The following is a 17,495-nucleotide window of genomic DNA, read 5'->3' as shown; positions in this document are numbered from 1 at the left end:
CCTCTGCCTGTTAACAACAGTGGCAAATGGTAATTTCTTTCATATTTATGTATTATAATTCCATGCAATATTTATGGCTTCTATGATATTCCTGGTACTTTTCTGTTCGAAATATTACAGGCTGTGCACAAGAATTCCCACACCCGTTTTAGTGGTATGTGCAATGAAGTTCTACTTTATCCTTAATGCTATTTTGATGTCAACGGACTTCCTTTTTATAAGGAAATTGGGAAAAAATTACTCCTTTGAAAATGCATATTTGATTACTTTTAGGAATGCATGGATCTCTATAGGTTATAAGATGGCTGCAACCTAGGTCCTGCTATTTGCACAAACTGTGAAATTGACAAGGTGATAGATATTCTTTGTAAAAAAAAAGTTATCTAGGTAGTCTTTCGTTATATTCGAGAGAAGGGGAGCCCTCTACAGAGTGTGGGTAGCCGGATTTAAGGATAGCACAGTTCTGAATTTGAAACAATACCTGGTTTACAATTGATACTTTTTTGGTGGCATTCAGATTAAATGCTACCGTTTTTTCAAGTTTACCGAAACGCCATTGTTCAGTTATATTTCACATTTATTTGAAGCACGGCAAGTTACATTGGTGTCAAGAACAACGTACACTTTTGCCTATGAAGATCTTTAAAAAAAAGATTTAAATGCAGACACTGAAATTCATAGGATCTGATAGTTGACGGGCATGAAGATGAGTTGTTATGAGGTACAATAGTTCAAGAAGGTGGGCTTCTATCAAGCTGAAACTGGTAAAAACTCACAAAAACATTTTAGAACTAAAAATTGCAGGCAGCTAGCCAATGATTCAATGCCGATCTCCAAGAATGACACTTTTCCGAAAATGACAAAACAGTATTTAAAGGCATTAATGACAAGGTATTCGAGAGATTAGTGGCTAGTGTTGGCTGACCTTGTCCAATTTAATTCAATTCAAGAAGACATCTACAATTTCAAAGGTCTTTTAAATGTAACAGACATTAATAGGATTTGGCCTGAATTACTTTTAGAGGCAGCATTTCGAAATGAGTTGTCCATTATATAATGAGCAGCTATTATCATAAATCTACATGAACTCTATGAATCATGAACTTTCTGCAGAAAACAAACTTGGTGAATTTAGAGCAGTTTACTTTTTATCCTGTCTAGGATGACGCTGGCTACAATACTTTTCTTCTTGGCTAATTTGTCAGCGTTTGCTTTATGCCGCAACGCTTAAGCGCTAGCTCCACCATCTGTTACAAAAAAGAAATGCAAAAGATTACATATTCACTATTCCTCTGCAATGAGAAGACTCATTAGCAGATTGAACAAAGGGACAGCTCTCTGTAGCCACAGTCATCTGTTACACTTTGAGTGGCAGGTTTTGTAGCACTGTTCTCTTTGCCATCTGTCCACAGCAGTGAATGTTGGCTTGCTTAAACCACGGAGCTTTGAAATGAAACGTTAAAAGAGTGTGGGGGGAGGGCAGTTTAAAGTGGGCGGCAAATAAAATAAATGAAAGTAGCTTATAAAATAAAGTGCTTTAACTGATTTGACAACTTGTTTGTAACTGTTAATACATTTGTCTTATTGTACTGCTTATTTTGTGCCAAACGCAATGTTACTTTCTGGTTTCAGTTTTTTATTTCAATAATTCATGTTTGATTAAAAACTGGAATATAAATGTGTTTTTTCAATCAGCAGTCAAAGGAAATTTACTGAAGAAAAATAATTTAATAAAAATCATTAAATCAAAATAAGACAATGCAGGTTCAACCCCAGTACGATAGCTAAATGGGTTAATGTGCCTGCTGCAGCAATTTATGTGTACTTGCAGAAATAGATTCTTTAAATAAAACAGAAGCACATTGGCCGCATTCTCATTATCCCGCTAAACCCTTAAAAACTGCAATATATTAGATTTATTCTTGACATCTTCTCCTGTAGATGGAGATTTTTTCTTGGATAAATTCGGCTCCTCAGCTGTGATTTACTCTGTGGGTTATGCAGAGTGTTTTGAGGTTAATTATGTTTTGGTCTTAGAGAATTTCTGTGGCGCTTGCGCTACAAAGTTGCCAAAACCATTGTTACAGAAGAGAGAGAAAGGGAACGGGGGTTCTGAACTGAGAATATCTGGTTGACATAGAAACAGGCAATGCCATGGCATGAAACTGCCAAATCACTAAAATCTTTTTCCAAACGCCTCTGCCGTATTACCCAATGAGAAGTTCCCTAAGAATATTTGCTCCAATCAGCAGCTTTGTAAGAAGCAAGTCTAGTTCTGGGCTTTCTATTTCCCAGCTGCGCAGTGATTTCATATTGGGCTATTTTGGACAATTTTTCTCGGGCAATCAGGCTATTTTTGGGCTATCTTTGAGGGCAGATCTGCTTTTTTGTCTTCCTGAGGCTCTTTCTACACCCACCTACTCTGTTCCCCAACCTCCACTCTCTCTCCCCCCTCTCACCCTACTCTGGCTCTCTCTAAACCCACCTACCCCCATTAAGTGTGCTTCCTTTGACAACTCCTCCTCAGGTTGCTTTGTTTTTCATGTTTTTTGACACCAACCAACTACCATCACCCAGTCACCACACCCCCACTCTCGCTAACCCCACCCACCCAATCCCCTCCACCTCTACCATCACTCACCCAATCCCCACTCTCTCGATCCCCACCCTCCCAACCTCCAATCTCTCTTAAGCCCCACCCAACCCACTCTACCCCCACTCACCCATCCAACCCCCACCCACGGTACCTCCACTCTCCCTAGACCCCCACCCAGCCACCCTGCCTCTGCTCACTGTACCCCCACCTACCCACCCTACCTACACTCTCTATACCATCACCCGGCCACCCTCTCTACCCCACCCATCCTCCACTCTGTACCAACCTCCAACCCACGCTACCTCCACTCTCTCTACCATACCAACCCACTCGACCTATACTCTCTATAACCCCCACACCCACCCTAAAAGGTGTTACAAGCAATTTCAGCGTATCTACCAAGTTCAACCCCTCCTTAGTCACCTCCATCTAACTTGCAAGTAAATTTCGATGAGGGCATCTAAGGTCCACTTTGCATTTTGTCTGCAAATAAAAAAAAGAAAGCAAAAGAATGAAGCCTCTACCTGCCCCTATATTGCTGCCCCCTCGTGGTGTGTGCAAGCAGGCGGGCATGGGTGAGGGGCAGAAGTGGGGGGTGTCGTTGAATCTGTCTGGTGTTCTGGGCTCCTATTGCAGTCAGTGATTATTTCTCTGGTCTCCCATCTCACGGCAAGTGTGTGCCTCTCACTCTATTAGATCCCATCGGGTGGCATTGCTTGTGTTTCCTATATACGTTGCTATGAATGGGAACCACTCTAAGTCCAGATGAGTCTGGGTTCTAAGGATCATGTCTGTAATGCTCTCCATTTTGTCACACTTCCTAGCTTTGCGGGACCACTCTTTCTGTGTCAGAGGGGCAGCTCACTTCCATCGTTTAGCCAGTAATACTTTGGCTGCCATGACTAAGTGATGGGCCATGTGTGGTAGCTTTATATAACGGTCGTCTTCACTTGCCATACCAAAAAGTATTAAAGTGGGTCAAGGGCTTTTTCTATTCCCTCAAGGTCCTTGACCCAGGTCGGGACCGCTTTCCAATACGCTTGGGCGTGAGGGCATTACTGCCATTTGTGCCAGTATGTGCCTATTCTCCCGCATCCCCTCCAGTAGTATGAGTCTACCCCTGGGAACATTCTGGCCAGGAAATGGCATCTTTGAAGTAATCTGTAATTATGTGCTTTGTACTGCATGGCAATCGTTGATATCCAAGCTGCCCTAATTATCATGCTCCACATATCGCTGTCATCTCTTCACCCAAATCTTTTCCCCATTGAGCTATACTGGACTTGATTTGATGATACTTGCAAAGCAGCAGCGCATTATATAAGGTAGCGATTATACCCCTGGATCCCGTCTATCTATCCAAGATCTGTTCAAAGGGGAGGAGGACACAGTTCAATAATTCCCCCATTTCGGGTCGGTTAGAATTCCTTTCAGTTGAAGGTACATAAATATCGGCATTTTGATGAATTTGCCTCTCTCCCACGGTCCCGCCCGGACTAACCCGGCTTCGTAGCATGGCTGTAATGTTAACGTGTCATGTATCCGATCCCTAAGGGGGGAGTCCAAATACAGATAAAGGGAGATGGCCAAGTGGAGAACCCCTCCATGTCCTTTCCCTCTGTCTATAATTTCCATACAGTACCAAAGACATGCTGTGCTCGCAACCTCTTCGGAAGCTGGCTGGCGGGCACCCACAGACACTCCCCCAATGTGACTGACGCTAGGACTTAATTTTCTAGATGTACCCATTGTTTCTCTGGTGTGACCTAAATGTGGTCAATGAATACTCACAACTGTTTCAGCTCTGTAGTATTCTCTCAGGCGGATTCGAGTTGTGTAGGAAGGAGATTGTGTGCCATTTATTATCCGAGAGAAAATCTAATAGGGCTTTCGTGGCTTCTCTAAATAGGCAGGCAGGAACTAACACCGGTAGTAATTGAAATAAAAACAGGAGTCGGAGCAGGATATTCATTTCTATTGTGTTAAGGTCACCGTTTTAGGAGAAGGTCAATTTTGACCATCTGTAAAGATTTTCTACCATAGCCCTCAGCAGTTGGCCTCGTACAGTTCTCCTAAATGCACACCCCTAGATAGTCTATGCCGTTGTTATCCGCTCAAGGCTGGCACATATGGTGAGGAGAAGATCTAATGACTTACCCTGATTAATCATAAGTCCTGCCATGGCTCCATACATCCCAACGGTGTGTAGGAGTTCGGGCAGCGACATATGCCAGCACATAAAATGAAAAAGGAGCCAACTTGCATTCCGCTCTCCATACTTTAATACCATGGATTCCTATAACCTCGCTGATTGCGACCAGATTGGCTTGATTACCAATGCAAAGAACAAGGGAGAAAGCGGGTATCCCTGCTTCATCCTTCAGCTCAGGAATAACTCCTCTGAGGCCACTCTATTGACCACTATGGTTGCTTTGGGTTTGTCGTACAGTGCTTCTACTCCTCTGATCCATTTTTTGCCCAGACCCACCCTCTTAGCACATTTATTTATTTGTGTATTTGTATAGCGCACCAAACCCCTGAGCCTCGGGGCCCTGTTGCAGGTAGGCAAAGGTTACAGTAGAAGAAAAACATTAATTACATTACATTGCAGATGACAAGGGTGAGGTACACAGTTCAGTTACATAGGTTTACATCAAGCAAGTTGCTAAATCCTGGTGCTGTGCTCTGTGGGGTCATATGCTAGTTGTTAGTTGTCAGAAAAGCCAAGTTTTAAGTTTTCTATGGAAGGACCAGTAGGAGGTATCTACTCTAAGTTGTAAATCAGAGAATTGAGAGTGTTGCTGTGCCATGGGTTTGTGTTTTGAGAAGACGGGAAGGTAAATATTATTCCATGACCTACCCTTAGTTAACCCAACATTGTTGCAATCAATGCTTCGATGAATGTCACCTCTAGTTCTATTGACTAAACAGGTGGGATACCTAACGTAAGAAAGAAGAGAGAGACACACAGTCTATGAAAAAAAGTACAAAATAATTTTGTATTAGCAACATAAAACATAAAACAGAAAATTGTTTGTAATCATTAAAGGCATAAACAAATGAAAAACAAATGAAGAAAAACACACTCCTTTTATACATTCATATTCCTTAATCATACGACATGTAAGTTTCAAATTTGGGCGGAGGTGTGGGATTGAAGGGGAAGCATGCATAGAAGGAATCTGAAAAAAGGAAAAGACATAAAGTCTTGATAGCAGCAGGAGTGAGACAGAATCATTCCTGTCCTAACATAGTGATACGAGCAAATCATTAGGCTAAACAACACTTTGTTCAGATTAGGTTTGGGAGTGTTGCTTTGTTGCTCCCGTTAAAGGTCTGGGTTGAAAATGCTGACAAAATCCTGATGGCATTTTATTCTTCCTCGGACGTGGCTTCGTTCTCCGAGGCTCTAAGTTGGGCAGGTTGGGCATTGCAGTGTTTAGCTGCTACTAGGGGAAAGCTGCGTCCTCCCGATTTTTGCAGTTTGAATTTGGGTGTTGGGAGCATGTTAGACATGTGACATAAATTGCCATTCCATATGGTCAAAGGCCTATTTGACGTTGAGCAAAGAATAATTGGTTCAACTTGACTGTTCTTTGCTGCCGCAAATTGGTTTAGGGATTTCCGCACAGTATCTGATCTTTGCCGTCCCCTTATAAAGCCAACCTGGTCACTGTTAACCAGAGATGAGTGGTGCCCACCTACCGCTGCACGAGAGATCTCATATAGATCTTGACATCCACGCTCAAGGGCGATGTTGGAATGTAGGACTGCAGTCCGACCTGTCTTTCGCTTCCTTCGTTATTACCACTATTTTAGCATGAACGAATGAGTCAGGAACCTACGCTCCTCCATTATGGAGGTATAACATTTGCTTAGGAATGGAGCCAGGATTGTGCCGTGCCCCTCGTAGAAAGCAATGGTGAACCTATTTGGTCCTAGGGTAGACCATCTCTTTAATCTACCTATCACTGATAAGACCTCTCCTTCAATGGGGAACCTGTCCTCATCTATTAGGGTAGGCAGCTATATTTCCTTTGGTCTAGTCAAGGTTCCGCCCTGCTCATTTATGATCTTGATTAATGTCCTGTTGGTTCCTAGTGATTCCATTGACAGCCAAACCGTCAACAACCATATCATAGACACAAAAAGCATAGAAAAAAGCCATCAAATGCATTAAAAAAAAAAACACATTTTTATGAGGGGGGTTCCTCCAACCCCACTTTTTTAACCTTAAGAACCCATTTTTACTAACCTTGACCCTTTACCATTTAAAACAATGCATTGGTTGTTTTTTTTCGATGCATTTTTTTCAATGGTATGGTCTGTCGATGCTTTGGATTCGATGGAATGACCGGATACCATTCTCTGTTTGACCTCTAAGCCCTCAGGCGTGGGCCTTGTCCCCTTTCTCGTAGTATTTCTACTTCAAAAAGTGTAGATAGTTTAGAACTTTCCCCATGCCCAGTTGCTCAAGTTCTTGCCTTCTATCTGTGATGTCTTGAAGGATGGCCCTCCACCTTTATAAACAGTTCCTCATTCTCTTTTATCAAATCATTTAATTTAATTTCAAGCCTGCTTCTATCCCTCTTTCGGCCGTATCCTCTACTTTTAGGTGGCACCTACACCTGGCTTTCGCAGCTTCCCAAACCAGGTGAGTTGGCACTGCTTCAGTATTTGTTTTGAAACATCCTCCCGCATTTTCTCGCTAAACAGTGGGTCTTGGAAGAGGGAATTATTGGAGGTCCAGCGTTTTTCACTCTTAGAACAGGGACTGTTTAGGGCATGCCATGATCGGAGCAGCCAACCACTTGTATTTTGGCCTCTCTGATGCTATACCCCCATCCCACCTCTATCAATACGTAGTATATTCCTTGTAAGGAAGGCATGGTATCAAACAGTGAAGACAGACATAACTGATTACAGTTCAAGGGTGTTTATTGATCTTCAAATTGGGAGGTTGAACGCCTGTCTAAACCTAAATCTAAGGATAGGAGCAAGCTGCGAACATCAAATAATAATAACGCAGTCCTAGGGCCTCATCACGACCTTGGCGGTAACCCTTAAATCCAGCGGTAGCGCTATTACCGCCGGATTTAAGGGTCCGCCGAATCAGGGCCTCGGCAGATTTCAACCCAGCTCTGAGCTGCACGGCACGTTGGAGCTTCGCACACACGCTTTTTTCTCGGCCGCGAGGATACAGTTCAAAGCACAGACATCAGGGTCTTCTGCCAAAGCCTCTTTTCCAATAACAGTCTCTTACTGCAGAGGGTCTGCCTTAACAAAGTCTCCAAGTTTCATTGCTTTCAGGTATTTTACATGCACAAGTTCTCGCTTTCACTGTTCAACATGGGTCTCCCTCTTCAGGCTGAGACCCATTTTTATCACAATGTTTACATTTGGTCTCCCTAGTTCAGGTTTGGAGCATGGATCTCCCTCATTCGGGCTCAGATCCTTTTGATATGGATCTCCCTCGTTTGGGATCGGATCCTCTGGATATGGATCTCCTTTGTTCGGGCTCAGATTCTTGGGAGATTGGATCTTCTTGATATCAAAATCGAAGACTTTCGAATGTGCGACGGGTTTTACTTAAACCGTCGCAGGACCACTTCGATTCACTTCACACAATTGTTTTCATCAATCTTCTACTTTCATTTCTCTTGGTGGGATACCTTACAGAGACCTTTGATTGAGCACATTTATGGTGCCAGACCACTCTGTCAACGGTATTGTATCTTTCCTTCTCAAGTGCAAACATTCATCAGCAATTTAGCTTTACTTGCGTCTCATCACATGCATTTAACAATGTTCGTTCCAGCGTTCGTTATACAATGTTGCTACTTGCAACCTTGACTTCATACAGACCAGCCTTGCATCAGTTTCCCCAACCCACCGGCTGTGTTGATCTAGCGCTTCTTTGTTCTTGGAGTCAAGGACGATACCACAGTGGTTGCTGCTCCTCCCCACCTTGTTCAGTTATGCGGGAAGGCCCTCAATATCTTCGACACACAATGCAGGATTCTTCAGTATGGTTTCCTGGCCTCACGCTTTCTGCCTTGAAGGCTTCTTGAAGTAACAGCATCTTGCCAAAACGATCAATGGTATTTCCCTTCTTACAAGCCCTTCTGGGTTTGCCGTCTTTCTGCCCTCGTTCAGCTCCCAATTAGAAACTGCTGTTCCTTTGGGTGCTTTGCCCCGCTCAGAGTGTGCTCTCGTGCGCCATCTTATATCTGTGTTGAGAAGTTTAATGGAAGTCAGGTGTGAGTGACTGCCAGTAATTGCCTTGCTTCGCCTGACCATAGTAGCAGGACATGTCAGGTACACTGCTCGGGTGTGAGTCTGTTTTCTCCTAGAGTGGGCTGACCGTATGAAAGTGTTGGAGAAGGGGAAGGGGTCGGGTTAAGGTCCCACGTATCCTACCTGGTAGGATGGGGTAAAGGTGTTACAGGGGGAGGGATACCGTGTCTTGTCATCCGTGTCCCACTCCCACTCCCAGAAGACCCCTCACCCAGGTGATCCACCCGCACTGGTCCACCCCCAAGGTTTGGATCCAAAGGCGATGGCTGTGCCCTGGCCACCTGAGAGGGAGTTCCGCGGAGTGTTCTGTGCAGTGTGAGTAAAAGGTGTATTGCCCTAGATCAGAGTGACTGAGCTTAGAGCCTTTAGTAACGTGCATATGTAATGGATGGGATCATACAGAATAATTCTGGGTTCAAATAAGCAAACCAACTCAGGAAGATGTCAAAGTACTGTTTTATTAACAATTATCTAAAACAGGGAGTTTACAAGGAACATCAACGGAAGTACGCTTAGTTTCTCTAAGCGATCTTCAAACAAATCATAGCTTTTATATCGAAAATACATCAGAGGCAAAATCATACTATGTGGCAATAATGAAAAACCTATCAAGGGTCGGGATTGGCTTAAGGGGAACATCTAAATATACTTTAAATAGGAACTAAGATTGTGATTGGCTGCCCACTATCAGGTGGACAACCTATGCCTACCTTTAAAACATGTCATCTTCAGAAACATTAGATACACAGTTTCTCATTGGTCTTCAAACTATAAGGTCCTTATATGGACTACTACAATTGGTTGGCACGCTTGTGCCAGGTCTGGAACATTCGGTTCACTAAGCATCACGTAAGCCCAGACCCAGGTGCAAGAAGATGGGGCATGACACCACCTCCCCACCAAATTAGCCCAGCATCTCTCCTTACCCATGCCTTCTGCCATTAAGATAGTCTTTGAACTTGGCCTTGCAAAGTATCCTTTTCTTTAGAATACACGGAAGTGAGAGCACTCACTATCGTGTTCTGGGACTCCAAGTTCGAACTCTATTTTCATCTTTGGCTCACGTGACAAGAGATCACGATTTGGTCCAGTTTGCAGGTTTAAATGTTATAAATGAATTAAACTTGGCACTCTTGGTGTTCTTTCTTTGCACCTTAACAAGGGATGATTCATCCTCTGCACGCTTGCTCATTTCCAGAATAGATAGCTGACTGTGGTTGTTTCAGTCTTGACTCCAGTCTTGCAGCTCCACGACTCTGCTTATTCTTGCTGCAACACAGTTTTCCACGCTTCATGGGTCCTGGCTTACTAAATTCATGATACCAATGTCCAGCTTCTATATAACAGCTGCTTCGCCTGTGCTCTATTTACTACGTATAGCCAGCTTCTATGATGAATTGGTCTACCTTGCGTTTCAGCATCTGTACATTTATTGAACGGTTGATTTTCTGCTGCTCCTTGTGCACGTGTAATGTTCTTCTTTGTATTTATAAGCTCACTTGATTCTTTATTTCGCCATTAGTTTTCTTAGGATCTATACATCCTTTTCAGTCAATATCTCAGGACGTTGTACATACTTTTTTGTGATGTCACTAGCTTCCTTTCTTTGCTCTTTCTCATATTCCTTCAGGGAGTTCCTCCCTTAGGTTGCCATCACTCCGGGATATATTTGCTAGGGTTGTCTCAACAGGTATCTTCTTTCGAACACACACTGCGGTATTGGCACAACAGCTGGTGTCAAACACGGCAAGGTCTCATATGGGAGGAAGGGGAAGCAAACCCCAATCCCCAACGAGTAGGAAAAGCAAAAATCTGGCACTATACCTCACTCGAATGGGTAATGTATACCATCCAGGGGGATTATGCTAAATTGTGTTACGCTCACCTGGTATCCACGGAGACGCCACCCAGCCCTGGTTGTATGATTTGCACTCTCGAACCCTGTCCCGGTACCTTGGTAAGGCCTCTGGTTAAAGATGTGTCTTAATATTGGAAAAGGTGGATTTTCCATCCTGCTCCTCATGGCAGGGGCGCGTAGTTGTGGGGGGTAAGCAGCGACCAAGTTACTTCACTGGAGCAAGCCCCCCTGTGGGAATCCAGGTCTGCTGCGACTTCGTAGGTTTGCTGCTTTACAGTCTTTACAGTCTTTATATGCAGTTGTTATGTTCCTCTTAGTTCGAATAATAATGTCTTGCTTCTTTCCTTTTAGTAATGGAAAGGTATTTTGGTGCTGTCATGCTGTTTGAAGATGAGCATGGGCTGGTAGGCGAAAGCGCGGTGTGCGCAATGCTGTCCGGTGAGGAATGCGCGATGCGCTGCGCTGTTTCGCCTTTTATATTGCTAACCTGTGTCTTTTCTCTCCTTGCAGGTTGCGATGTTCCTCACTGAGCGCCGTAATGTTCCAGCAATGATACTGACCAGGAGATGACTACCCAGGTAAGAATTGTGTGGCTTTCTTCATTCGGGAGGAAACGTGAGTAAACGCTTACTAATGCTGTCTTTCTTTCTCCTCTTTCCAGGTTATGGTATTCCAGGATGCATGCAGTGCTGGATGATGGAGTTTGTACCTTCAGGTGAGTGGAACTGAAGTCAGCGATGGATTGAAGACAGGATACTGTTCCAGGTAAGTTTCGTAGTGTTCTTTCTCTCTCTGCAGGTCCTGCAGGTTTCAGGTAAACTGGCATCAAAGAACTGGACACGGTGAGCGTTACGCTCCCCACAGCAGGATAACGCAAAGCATGTTCTGGTGTTTGGGCGCGGTTTAAATAGTCTCAGGTAAAGTAGTCCAGGTAAAATAGTCCCAGGCCTGCCACATCCAAAGTAGTCCAGGTAAAGTAGTCCCAGGCCTGCCACACCCAAAAGACTAGACCGCATAGCTCAGTTCCTTGTAACTGAGCTATGTGTGTGCCTCATGTTGCTTGAACACCCCCAAGTTAAATAGTCCCAAGAAAATAGTCCCATTCTAATGTTGGTCTTCATGATGGTTATGAGCCTGGGGCCAAAGGCGCCAGGACTGACTCCAAGAGTCTTGGATGAGGTTTTAAGGCCTTTGACCTGGCCCTAACTGGAAGGCTGACTTTCCAGTGAGGGCCAGGGGCAGGCAAGGGTCATGACAGCACTCCTCCCAAGGCCCCTCTCACGGTGGCACTTCTGTCTGGTCCTGGTTTTGCTGGGTAATTCTGACTGAACTTTTTAATTAAGCGAGGTGCATGGATGTATTAACTATGTTCCCATGATCTGTCTTGAGGGCTGTATCCCTTCCAATCAACTAAGTAGTATAGTTTGGATCTTGTGTATTTTGAGTCCAAGATATCCTTTACTTCAAACTCTGGTTCTCCGTCAACTAATACTGGTTTTGGTGATGTTGTAACCGCAGAACCGGGTTGTACCGGTTTCAGGAGTGAAACGTGAAACACGGGATGAATCTGCATAGTGGGTGGTAGGGCTAATTTAACTGCCACTGGATTTATTATGGATTCAATAGAATAAGGTCCCAGATATCAGGGACGAAAGGTCTGAGTCCCTTTTATGGGCACATATTTTGATGCTAACCAGACCTTGGCCCTCATTACAACCTTGGCGGTAAGTTTTCAACTTTACCGCCAAGGCGTAATTTACGTTAACGCCATGGTGGATGGCGGAATTACCGCCCCATTACAAGGTGAGTGGGGCGGTAATTCCCCATTCACCATTTGCCCTTCCCCATTTCCATTTTTGCCCCATAGGGCATAATGGGAGTGGGGAAGGCGCTAATTACGGCACCGTAAATTACAGTGCCGTAATTAGCACCAAGGCGGCTTAGCGCCTTGCATGGTAACGCCTGCTAAAAGCAGGCGTTAAAATGGGAATCAGGCGTTAAGGGTTAACGGCGCCGTTGGCGCCGTTAACCCTTAACGCCTGGGTTGGGTCCCTTAACGCCTGGGTTGTAATGAGGGCCCTTGTCTCCAATCTGATAGTCGGGGGCTTTACTATGATGTTGGTCAGTGAATTTCATTTGTCTGTTCTTGGCTTGGAGTAAATGTGCTGCTGCTTCTTTGAAGGCCTGGGAAATAGTTGTATGTAGGGTATGATATGATATGATATTTGTAACGCGCCTATACACAAGTGTTTCAAGGCGCTACGAGGCAGGGGGGGCCAAGAGGAGAACTTCAACGATCCTACTAGGCCAGGTGTCATTCAGATCACGCAAGTGCAAGGGTAGAGGGGACTGGGAAAAGTGCAGGGGGAAGGGGAGAGGGGGAAAAGTGCTGTACATGGTTAGTAGAATACAAGGTAAATAATAGGGCCAGCTGGTGGCAAGTGCAAGGAAAGTGCGGTACATGGTTAGTAGAATACAAGATAAATAATAGGGCCAGCTGGTGGCAAGTGCAAGGTAAGTGCCGGTAGAAGGGGCTGTAGGATACAGAGACAGTCCCGTAGTGCAGGTAGGCAGGGCAGGGAAGAATCGCTGGGCCAAGGACCGAGATCGGTGAGTGGTCCAGTAGCAGATTCAGTGCAGGTTCAGTGATTTTAGCAGGGGAGAGAGGGAGAGAAAGCGGAGGCAAAGAGGAAGGTTTTGAGGTGCTTCCGGAACCAGAGATGGTTCTCCTCAAGTTTCAGGGAGGCAGGAAGGCTGTTCCAAAGGGAGGCCCCTGCTGCGGAGAGAGATCTACCCCCAGCTCGTTGCTTGGAGAAGTGGCTGACCCTGAGGTAGTTGGAGGTGGATGAGCGAAGAGCTCGAGAAAGAAGATATTTCGAAAAAGAGAGTTTTAGGTATTTTGGCCCAAGGCCCCAGAAGCCCTTGTGGACAATGCAGAGGTTTTAACTGCTGGCATTTCCAAAGGAGTTGGGAGATCCAATTCTGAAGTACATGGATGTCTACGATATATAGTGTAGAAAGGGGTTTGTCCAGTGCTGGTGTGTAATGAATTATTATAGGCATATTCAGCTATCCATAACAAGTCCTTCCAATTTCTTTGCACTTGATATAAAATACAACGTAAGTATTGCTCGGGGGTTTGGTTTTTTCTTTCTGTTTGGCCATCTGTTTGAGGATGGTGACTTGTGGATAGTTGAATGTCAATTTGAGCCATTGAACAGCATTTCCTCCAGAAGTTGGATACTAACTGACTACCTCGATCTGAGATCAAGACCGATGGAAAGCCATGTAGCCGTACGATTTCCTCCAGGAATACATTTGCTAAATTGGATGCATTTAGAAGACCCTTAAAAGGAATACAAGTTTACAACTAATAAAATGGTGCTGAATCCTTGACTGGGAGGTAGATCTGTAATGCAATCAAGGGACAGTGTGTGCCATGGTGCAGGAGGAATTTCCAATGGTTGGAGAAGACCAGCTGGTTTCTGCTTTTGGGACTTGTGTTGTGCACACACACACCGCAAGATTGGATAAATTGTATGAGGTCTTTACCCAATGTGGGCCACCAATAGTTTTGCTTTACTTTAGCTAGAGTTTTGCCAATTCCAGGATGACCTTCAATCAGGGAGTCGTGATAACCCAAAATAACCTGCTCTTGTAAATCTTTAATTGGCAAGTATAGACGGTTCCTAAAATATGGTAACTGGTCTTTAATGCTGTAATGTTCTCCTTGAGTACGCCACTATTGTGAGAAAGTGGGATCCATTAAGAGTTGGATCTTGTTTTGGAGTTCACCCTGTGTCAATGTTGTCGGAAGACCCAGGAGTTTGTCTTCTGGAATGATGGCTACTGGATCTGGAGTTGTGTATACCTTTTCATTAACACCCATGCGGGACAAGGCGTCAGCCTTTCTGTTTCAGACTCCTGGCCAGTAGGTGATCACATAGTCATATTCAGCGAAGAAAAGAGCCCACTTTAGTTGACGGGATGAATGAGCCTTTGCTGTTTTTAGGTATTGCAGGTTTCGATGATCAGTTATGACTGTGACAGTATGTCTAGCAGCAAGGAGATAGTGTTGCCATGCCTTGAAAGCTGATTTTATAGCCACAAGTTCTTTGTCTGTGATAGCATAGTTGAGTTCGGGAGGTGAGAATTTTCGTGACCAGAAGGCCACAGGGTGTAACTGGCCAGTTCCTGGGTCCCTTTGTAAGAGAACAGCTCCCATAGCCATGCTAGAGGCATCTGTTTCAACTATATAAGGGAGGTCTGGGCGAGGATGCCATAGAACTGGAGCAGAAGTGAATTTTTTCTTAAATTCTTGAAAGGCCTTCTCTGCTTGTTCGGTCCAATGGAACTTTTTATTGTTTTTTCTCAATACTGATGTAATTGGATGCACTATTTGGGAAAAATCTGGGATGAATCGGCGGTAAAAGTTTGCAAAGCCCAACATACTCTGGATTCCTTTAAATGAAGTTGGTGACGGCCAGTTAAGAATGGCATCTACCTTGTGCCTATCCATTCTGATACCTTTTGGTGTGAGGATAAAACCGAGGAACTCCACTTCGGTGACATGAAAAGAGCATTTTTCGAGTTTAGCATACAGTTTATGTTGGCAGAGTTTAGTAAGGACGGAGTGGACATGCCTGAGATGGTCTTCTTTTGTAGCAGAATACACTAAGATGTCATCAATGTAAACCAGGGTGCAAACGTCGATTAACTCCCGTAAAACATCATTCATAAAGTACTGGAATGCAGCAGGAGCGCTGCAAAGTCCAAAAGGCATTACCTGGTATTCATACAAGCCGTATTTGGTACGAAAGGCGGTTTTCCATTCGTCTCCTTTCTTCACTCTAACAAGATGGTACGCCCCCCTAAGGTCCAGTTTGGTATAGATTTGGGCGTCTTTGACTTGACCCAATAATTCGGGAATAAGGGGCAGGGTATAACAGTTTTTTACTGCGCGATAGTCGATGCACGTCCTCAAATCTCCTTCCTTCTTTGGTACGAATAGTAAGGGACTGGCTGCCGGTGATTTAGATGGGCAGATAAATCCATTTGCCAGGTACTGATCAAGATAAGATTTCAAATGGTTCAGTAAGTGCATAGATCCGACCACAAGGAATTTGCGCACCAGGTATGAGGTCGATCTGACAATCGTAGGGCCTGTGTGGTGGTAGAGTATTGGCTTGTTCTTTCTGGAACACGTCTTGAAAATCTTGGTATTCATTTGGTAGAGTACTAGTCACACCTAGTACAATCACCGCTGTACTGGGAGTAGCAGATGTACATAAGTCTGTTTTCCCCTTTTCTTGGTAATAACAGGTGCAAGCACACTCATCGGAAAAGGCCAACTTCTTGGCACGCCAATCTATTAGAGGATTGTGAGCTACCAACCATGGCATCCCTAAGATTAGTCGAAACTGAGGAGCTTTGATGAGATCGAATGCAATAGGTTCTCGGTGTCCATCCTGGCACAGTAGGGTTAGTGCTGCTGTACATTGGGTTACTGGTCCGGAAGCTTTTTCTGTCCCATCAACAGTAGTAACTTTTTTTGGGGGGGGGTGATGTTGCGCACGACAGAAATGGCCGCCTATTTTCAGAGCTCCCGCTCCACCGAGAAATCCTGCACCTTTTCATCCGTCACAAGACTGCCCGCTGAGCCCAAACGCTTTGTGAATATAGCCCAGCTATCCGTGGTGGGCCAGGTGAACTCCTGTAACTCAGGAGCTAGAAACGCCAGAGATACAGCGCTATACAGATTGTCCGACACGCGCGGCAATAGAGATCCGACGGCGAGCTCCAGTGAGATCTACGCGAGGGCCACTGGCGCGGCTGAGGAAGCGAGGCCCCTGATGGGAGGAGCCTGCACTGCAGCCTGGGCCCAACACTCTGAGGCTGGCCGTGGCATGGAGGGTGAAGCCGGGCGTTCCCGCACGTGCTTCAGTTCGGCCCCAGTTTGTGGCAGCTCGCAGCCGCTGAACTCCAGAGAACCCCTGCAGATCCTGTGACGCAACACGGGCGAGGCGTGCGGTTGTCCGTGACACATGACCGTGCGAGGACCCAGAGACGACGAGATCTGCATTGGTATCAAGTAAGGAGGCAAGGTTGGCCGGCGGAGGGGGGCCACAAAGGACACATACTTCTCCGGGTGGAACGGCTGGCGCGGACCCGGGGACAACTCCATCTGCCCACGTTGCTGGGCTGGCGACCCCCGGAGGTGCGCGTAGCACATTGGAGGGACTGATGAGAGCGTCTCCCGGGTTCGGGGAGTGGCCCCTCTAAAGCCCCCAATACTCTGCTGAGGCGGCACTGGGCCGACTGCTGCGGGCCTACGCTCCGGCGGTGTGCTCTGGTTCCCGGGTGCACTATAAAACGCACCATTAGAGCTCCGGGCACACACACTGACGCTACTATCTCTCAGAGCGCGGCCTGCACCCACTCGGGGGACCTGCTTCGGTGGACGTCCTAAACACCTGCAGACCAGAACGGTTCAGTGCCCCCTAACAAAAAACAACACAGAACTATACAGCACTACGATCTGGGTAATTACAGAGTCCGGTACGTGGGGGGACACAGCCCACTCGAAATACCAAGCACTGACTGGGGGCACAGTGTGGAGTGAACGTGTGTAGCGCCTCTAACCCCTCAAACTGATCCTGCCCCAGGGCTGTGACACTGCCAGAAGAAGCAAAAGTGAACGGCAAATAAAGTGTGGCTTGTAATTTACTGCATTGCCTCAAAACT

The sequence above is a fragment of the Ambystoma mexicanum genome, chromosome 2q (assembly GCF_040938575.1).
Source record: "Ambystoma mexicanum isolate Mex_15411 chromosome 2q, UKY_AmexF1_1, whole genome shotgun sequence".
In the NCBI taxonomy this organism is placed as follows: domain Eukaryota; kingdom Metazoa; phylum Chordata; class Amphibia; order Caudata; family Ambystomatidae; genus Ambystoma; species Ambystoma mexicanum.
Note: the sequence above shows the minus strand (reverse complement) of the source record.